General features: G+C 37.7%; 1 long non-coding RNA gene across 1 annotated transcript in view; it reads left to right on the top strand.

Annotated features, from left to right (window-relative positions):
- Window positions 1–7,556: 7,556 nt before the first annotated feature.
- LOC118765485 overlaps window positions 7,557–7,948 on the top strand; it is a 29,409-nt gene continuing 29,017 nt past the window's right edge. The window contains exon 1 of the long non-coding RNA XR_005001351.1: window positions 7,557–7,948. This exon is cut by the window's right edge and continues 1,002 nt beyond it. This is a non-coding gene — a long non-coding RNA (uncharacterized LOC118765485).

Here is a 7,948-nt window from a genome sequence, read left to right as displayed (position 1 = left end):
GTTGCTAATTATATAGTTGAGTTTCCATTATCAAATATACTAAAAACAATCAATTCTTCAAACTATTCATCCAACAATTAACTGTTTTTTTTGCTTTTTTTCAAGCTTCAGATATGATTTACTTTTTCTTTACAATAATTCAAAATATTCAATTCTACTGATTTAAATGAATTTAAAGCATAAAGTGTATGAGAATGGCCAAGTAAATAATAGATGATTTTTTTTTTCAAAAAATACATTTAATTTTGTAAAATACTGCACAAAACAAAAAAATAAAAAAAAATTCTATTTCTGAACATATTTTTTGACCCCAGATATTTTCAAATGGACATTCATTGTCATTTATTCACTGTATAATAAGACCTCTCTCTCTTCCTCCCTCTTTCTTTCCCTTCCTCCCTTCTCGCTTTCTTTCTTTCCACCCTCCCTCTCTCACACACGCTTTATTTACACAAGTAATTTTGAAGATTATTTACTGTAATATTCAATGATTCTTAATGAAAAAAAAAACCCAGTTGAGTTCCCTCAAAAAGGTAGCAAAAAATGCCCAAAATTCTTTTCAGTTTTCCTTTGAACTTAGAAAATTATAATAAAACAAGTGCTGTATTATGTCTTTATAAATATGGAAAGTACCCAATCACAAATGTCTATAACTTTTTTTTTATGGGGAGGGAACATTACTGTGCTGATTGGCATCTTGTATGAATGTCAATGTGTTTGAACCTTAAGCAAACACGTGTGTGTGTGTGTATTTGAATTTACAGGTATAAAGTTTATTCATTTATTCAAAGATGCATTTTTCTTCTGGATTCAAACAAAAAAAAAACCTCATGGATATCTTATTTAATATGTTAGTATGAGTTGTTGACAGTGCTTATCCCCAAATTAGTTGTGAAAGTGCAGATCTATAGCATGTTAATAGCATGTAGACTAGGTATGAGATGCTGATCCCTTGCTCGGGATATATTATAATTCTGTCTAAAAAAATCACATACAGTGATTTATTATACAGAGTACCACGTTAGAGTGTAAGCATACTGCTTTATTATTCCTTGTGACCCAATCTCAGTTTTGTGAAGCCTGTAGGTTGTGGTGGTGGCTAATAGAAAAGTCAGAAGACAAAATGCAATAGATGCTGTTCCTCATCACTTATCATTAGTGACATTCACCCCTGGACAGTGTTATGGGCTAATGAAGTTATTAATTAATGTTGTTTCTATTTGTTTCATCATCATCGTTTAACGTTCATCTTCCATGCATGCATGGGTAGGATGGTTCACAGGAGCTGGCCAGGTAGAAATGCTACCTTATGCTACTGTGTGTTTTGGCAAGGTTTTTACAGCTGGATGTCCTTCCTAACACCAACCACTCTGCAGAGTGGGTCAGTGCTTTTTATGTGGCACTAGAACAGGCAAGGTTAGTTTTGACATGATTTTCACAGCTGGATGCCCTTCCAAATGCCAACCACTTCACAGTGTGGACTGGATGCTTTTTATGTGGCACCAGTACTGGCAGAGTCACCAAGTAACTTGCAAGACAAGGAACTATGAAAGGAGTAGGGACATTTGAGGAGGGGAACTCATGTCAGAGAGTGAAATGTTAGAGGGTACAAAGAGACAGGGAGGCAGAAACAGGTGTCTTGCTATAAAGGAAGGAGCATTGGAGGAGGTGGTCCAGTATCAGATGATGAAAGGTTAGTGTGACAGAAAAATAGGGAGGTGGAAATAGGTATCTTGTTACAAAGGGGATACATGGTTACCCAGAGAGAAAGAGCAAACAAGAATGAGGGCAGAAATATGTGTGCTGCTGTAGAGGAGATACATGGCTAGCCAGCCAGAGGGAAGAGTGAGGGAAAGATAGAGGGAGTAGGAAACAGCAAAAGTGTAAGAGAGAGCACGAGAGAGATGGTGAAGTGGCAGGGTATACTCACAAGAAAAAAGGGTCAGAGCATAGATGGGATGGTAGAGTAAAGAATGAAGAGGTATGATGGTCGTAATATGCACAGTCAGGTGTTGCCAAGAAGGTGCAAGTGGGGATTGCAGTGACTGGTGAAAACCTGGGTAGTGGACAGTGTGGGCAGGAAAGGGGATTGGAAGACAATCAGTTTATGAAGAGGAAATGTGAAGAAAAGAAAGGTGCTGTTTAGAAGAGATGTAATTTGGTTTCTTGAGGTATTGTGTGTGAAAAGTTTGTTGTTACATGTGGGTAGGACACAACACTTCGAGCACTCAGTTTTGCTGATGTGGGCCGATCTTCTCGAGAACCTCATAAACATCTCAGTCCATTGTCATTTCCTCCATGAGCCCCAGCATCCTAAGATCAGTCCTCACCACTTCATCCCATGTTTTCCTGGGTCTCTCTTTTCCACAGGTTTCATTTACTTTCAGTGACTGACACTTCTCTATACAGCTGTCTTCACACATGCGCATCATATGTCCAAACCAATGCATTCTCCTCTCCTGCATGCTACATTTAATCCCTCTTGTGCGTAACTTTTCTCTCAAAACAGTTGTGCTTTGTTGGTCATGTACACTGATGTTGCAAATCTAATGGAGCATACCACCTTCATTCCTCTCCAGTCAACACATGTCCTGTGCAGTCATAGCCCATGTCTCACTACCATGTAATATAGCCATTCTGTTTGTGTGTGTGTGTTTTATATCTTTCTGCACTGAATAGATAGATATTTGGGTCATAGGAAAATTCTCTGTAAGAAATTTTGTTTTAAATGACCTCATCACATTATTTTTAATGTTTGATATTGAATAAAAGACTTGGCTATTTAATGCTTTTATAAAACCTTTCATCATCTTTTTTTGATATTTTAAAAAGTACTGATGTAATACGCTTTATCATTGCCCATATGACAAATTTTCCAATACAGCGAAATTTCTTACAGTGAATTTTCTGGACACAAGATATTTCTTGGTATTGTTTAGTAAGGAAGAAATAAGAAATTCAGAAAAAAGAGCTTCATTTACTGCTACAGATCCAAGATATATGCCAGTGGCTTACAAATTAGTTCTTTTTTTAGCATATTTAATTAGATTAGTTGAACCAAATTTTTGACAGCCCCAAATCTCTTGAAGTTTTTGATTGATTATTTTGAAGTATTTGCTTGCAGAGCATCAATACAGGTCATGTTTTAGTCATTGTATACAATTTTCAGTTATTGCATCTAGATAACTCTCTGTGTGTGTGTATCTATCTATCTATCTATATATATATATGTGTGTGTGTGTGTGTGTGTAATTGGATAGATGCTTGAACAGGTAAGTTTCAAAGTATCAAATCATTTTATAACATATTGAAGAGAGATATATTAATATATGTTAAAATATAGCAGGAAACCAGCGAAAATCTGAAAAGTGAAAGTCCATAATGATTCAGGTGACGAATTCATTCTAGGATGAGGAAGACAAAAAATGTCCTTGATGTTGATTTGACCTAGACAGGTAAGTAAGATCAATACTGTCACAGGTGAAAAATCTGCAATTGATGAAAATGAAAATCTGTAGGTAGTATTTTACAGCTGTTTCTAGAATAGGTTCATATTTGGTGCAGATATATGCATATTGTGTACAGCAAAAAATTATGTTATGCAACTTATTCCTTCATCAAAAGAAGAATGCCTATAGCTGCAGAAAAAATAGAATGTCAGAATAGAGAGATGGATAGATTAATGGCCTAGCTGGAAGAGGACGTATTTCACCTGCCGTTACGTTCTGAGTTCAAATTCCGCCGAGGTCGACTTTGTCTTTCATCCTTCCGGGGTCGATAAATTAAGTACCAGTTGCGCACTGGGGTCAATGTAATCGACTTAATCCGTTTGTCTGTCCCTTCTGTGTTTAGCCCCTTGTGGGTAGTAAAGAAATAGGTATGGAGAAGAAGGAAGTGGGGAAGATATGAGAATTGATACAGCCTTAAAGTTGGGAAAGGTAAGGAATAAAGGAGAATCTTGTGGGTGGGAGCGGGAAAAATTGGCAAATCTATGAAGGTTTTGTACTGGGTGGTTGGTCAAGACATGTTTAGATGTGATGAATTGGAGAGATATGTTTAGAGCTTAAAATGGGGAAGAAAGAGCTAATAAGGTAAGAGAAGACATTTGGATTTATATAAAATGCCCCATAAAGTGTTCTGTCTAGCATGAAGATGGCTGGTATTTGTCAGGTTAAGAAGGTGGCAAGCTGGCAGAATCGTTAGCACACCGGGTGAAATGCTTAGTGGTATTTCATCTGCCGCCACGTTCTGAGTTCAAATTCTGCGGAGGTCAACTTTGCCTTTCATCCTTTCGGGGTCGATTAAATAGGTACCAGTTATGCACTGGGGTCGATGTAATCGATTTTGTCCGTTTGTCTGTTCTTGTTTGTCCCCTCTATGTTTCGCCCCTTGTGGGCAATAAAGAATTATATATTTAGCCCCTTGTGGGCAGTAAGGAAATAGGTATTTGTCAGGTTAAGAATACTGGTTATGAATTTAATTGAGACATTAAATCAAGGATGTTAAGAAAGAATTTAACAGTGTGAGCTTGATTGTTGAGTAATAACAGGACCCGAGTTGTGGTAAATGGGAAACTGCTTTATGTGATAAGGGCCATGTAACAGATTTCTTGGTTGTGATGAGGAAAGAGAGCTTGGAGAAGCTAGTGATGACCAGAAAGATTGAAGGGAAAAGAAGCATGGATGTCAAGCTTGATGAATTGGTTGGAAGAAAGAGGCATTAACCCTTTAGTGTTCGCATTATTCTGCCAAAATTAATGCTCTTTTATCCACCTTGTTTTGAACTAATCACGCATTATCTTGTAGCGATGAGATTTTGATGAGGTAGCTGTTAATTTTTAAAACGATATTGTAGGGTTGGTGTGAGAGACCAGATCTGGCCGTTTGAACATAAAACAGGCAGAATACTTTTGGCCGGATATGGCCGGTTTAAATGCTAAAGGGTTAAACATTGGGAAGTGTAACTGTTATAGAGAACAAAGAATAGAATTGTGACAGGACAAGATCACCTATGTCCTACATTCTGGACATGGCACCTAGAAATAAAGATACCAATGAAAATAGGTCAGACTGTGATAACTGAGTGTGATCTAATGTTTGAAAGTATAAGGTAATGAATAAGTTGAGAGAATTAAAGGCCCTACTAATCAGATGGTGAGAAGCATGTAGAGCTAGACTAGGCATGATATATTAATCTATAGTAAAACCAGAAAGATTAGAGGAACTGAAGAATGCAAGTGGTAATAGATCCACTTTTGCAGTTCAAAAAGGAATGGGAGCCTTCATGCCGATGGCACGTTAAGCACACCATTCAAGTGTGATCATTACCGAGTCGCCTTACTAGCACTTGTGCTAGTGGCATATGAAATATTCAAGCGAGGTCGCCGCTGGACTGGCTCCTGTGCAGGTGGCATGTAAAAAGCACCATTTGGGCGTGGCCATTGCCAGTACCACCAAACTGGCGTGTAAAAGCACCCACTACACTCTGAGTGGTTGGCATTAGGAAGGGCATCCAGCTGTAGAAACTCTGCCAGATCAGATTGGAGTCTGGTTCGCCAGACCTCAGTCAAATCTTCCAACCCATGCTAGCATGGAAAGCGGACGTTAAACGATGATGATGATTTCAATAGATTCCTAATTGCATAGATCACAAGGTGCTCTGCTAACCTGAGAAGGCCTAACCATTCTGATGATTGATTAGTTGATGCTATCGATGGGGAAATGTTATTCTTGAGATGGTGTATCTTGTTAGCTCATGAGGTGAAGTTTTGTTTTGCATAAGTAAACCAGCTATGATGAGCTAAAAATCAATGCTTAACCCTTTTGTTACTGTATTTATTTTGAGATGCTCTGTGTTTCTTTCAATTACTTTAAATATAACATTAAGCTAGTGTTAGGAACATAAATTGTGACTAAGGTTTGATGGCAGATTTTAAGTCAAACCTTATGAAAACAAGATATTTGTGTTCAGAGCAGAGCCGGTTTCGGCCAGGCTGGTAACGAAAGGGTTAAAATTAGCTGAGGATCCAACGTATGAAGTCTGATAAATAAGTATCCAGACTGTTGCCATAGTAATGAAGCTAAAGTATGCAGAGTGAAGCTACTTGACAAAGATTGACCTTGAACTCAGCTGTGCATGTGCACTAAGTTTTAACATTCCAGCTCACTTCCGCTGTTTACAGCAGTGCTTCAAAGGAAGGTGTGTATTGTGTGATCATTGCATTGACCATGACAGAGAAAGTTGTCATGACAATACGTGCTCAGAGGCCCAGGCAAAGTTGCAGAAAGTGTATGGAGAGGAGTGTATGAGTCGCACACAAGTGATTCCAAGATGGCCAAAACAATGTCAATATTGATGAACGTTCTGTGAGACCCACAACCAGCAGAACTGAGAAAAACATCACAAATGTGTGTACAGCTGTGAGGGGAAATCATTGAATCACAATTCGTAGTTATCAGAGGATGTGCAGATTAGTTACGGTTCAGTTCAGTCCATTATCACTGAAGATATGGGTATGATACATGTCTGCCAAGTTTGAGTCAAAACTGCTTTCAATTGATCAAAAAGATTCTCAGGTTTCAGTTGCACAAGATCTTGATTGTGTCGAGAATGATGAAAACAAATTTTGAAAACTTTGCATAGTCCTCTGAGCAGGTATTGCCAAGCTCTTTGCAAAATTTGATGCAGATTCTCTGCTCAACTTACTGTCATGGTCAATGCAACAATCACATGCTACACACCTTCCTTCCAAGCACAGCAGAAGTGAGTGAGAACATTAAAACTCTCTCTATTCTGACATTCTATTTTTCCTGCAGCTATAGGCATTCTTCTTCTGATGAACGAATAAGTTGCATAACATAACTGCACCAAATATGAACCTATTCTAGAAACAGCTGTAAAATACTACCTACAGACTTCATTTTCATCAATTGAAGGGTTTTCACCTGTGAAAACCACCTGTGAAGGGTTTTCACCTGTGACAGTATTGATCTTACTTACCTATCTTGGTCAAATCAACATCAAGGACGTTTTTTTTTCCTCACCCTAGAATGTACTTGTTATTTGAATCATTATGACATTTTACTTTTAGGGCTCTTCCTAGTTTCCTGCTATATTTTAACATATATTTATACTTCTCTCTTCAATATGTTATAAATTGATTTGATACCTTGAGACAACCTGTTCATGCATTTATTTTATTATACTTCAGCATATAGCCAAATTTTATTTTTGGTAGATCCTGCACTCAGTGCCAATGTTTTGGTATTTGTTTTGGCTTAAGCTCTCATTATATGTACCTATCACCTATTTGTCCTTCAACATCTTACCAACCATATATATATATATATATAGAGTTTTTGTCACGAATTCTCGATACAGTCACAATATTTGAAGAAAGATTTTCTTTAATTAAAACCCATTAATTATATTGGTGCAGGCATGGCTGTGTGATAAGAAGTTTGCTTCCTAACTCAATAGTTCTGGTTGCAGTCCCACTGTATGGCACCTTGGGCAAGTGTCTTCTGCTTTAGCCTAGAGCTGACCACAGCCTTGTAATGAGTGGATTTGTTAGATGGAAACTGAAAGACCATCATATATGTGTGTGTCTGTCATTCTCTGCTCCCCGCCTCCACTGCTGCTTCACAGCTGGTGTTCATGTGTTTCTGTCTCCATAACTTAACTGTTCAACAAAAGAGACTGATAGACTAAGTACTTGGCTTGAAAAATAATAAGTGCTGGCATTGATGTATTCAATTAAAATTCTTCAAGGTAGTACCCCAGCATGGCTGAAGTTGAATGTCTGAAACAAGTAAAAGATAGAAGATATAAAAAAAGATTCTTTAAAATCAAAATAGAGTGTCATTAACCTTTCTGAAGGATAGTTTCTTATTGTGCATAAGAGTTTTCACTTTTCAGACACATGTTATGGAGTAGTCCGTATACAAGA

The sequence above is a fragment of the Octopus sinensis genome, linkage group LG11, assembly GCF_006345805.1.
Source record: "Octopus sinensis linkage group LG11, ASM634580v1, whole genome shotgun sequence".
Lineage (NCBI taxonomy): Eukaryota > Metazoa > Mollusca > Cephalopoda > Octopoda > Octopodidae > Octopus > Octopus sinensis.
Note: the sequence above shows the minus strand (reverse complement) of the source record. Positions and strands in the feature narration are given on the sequence as shown.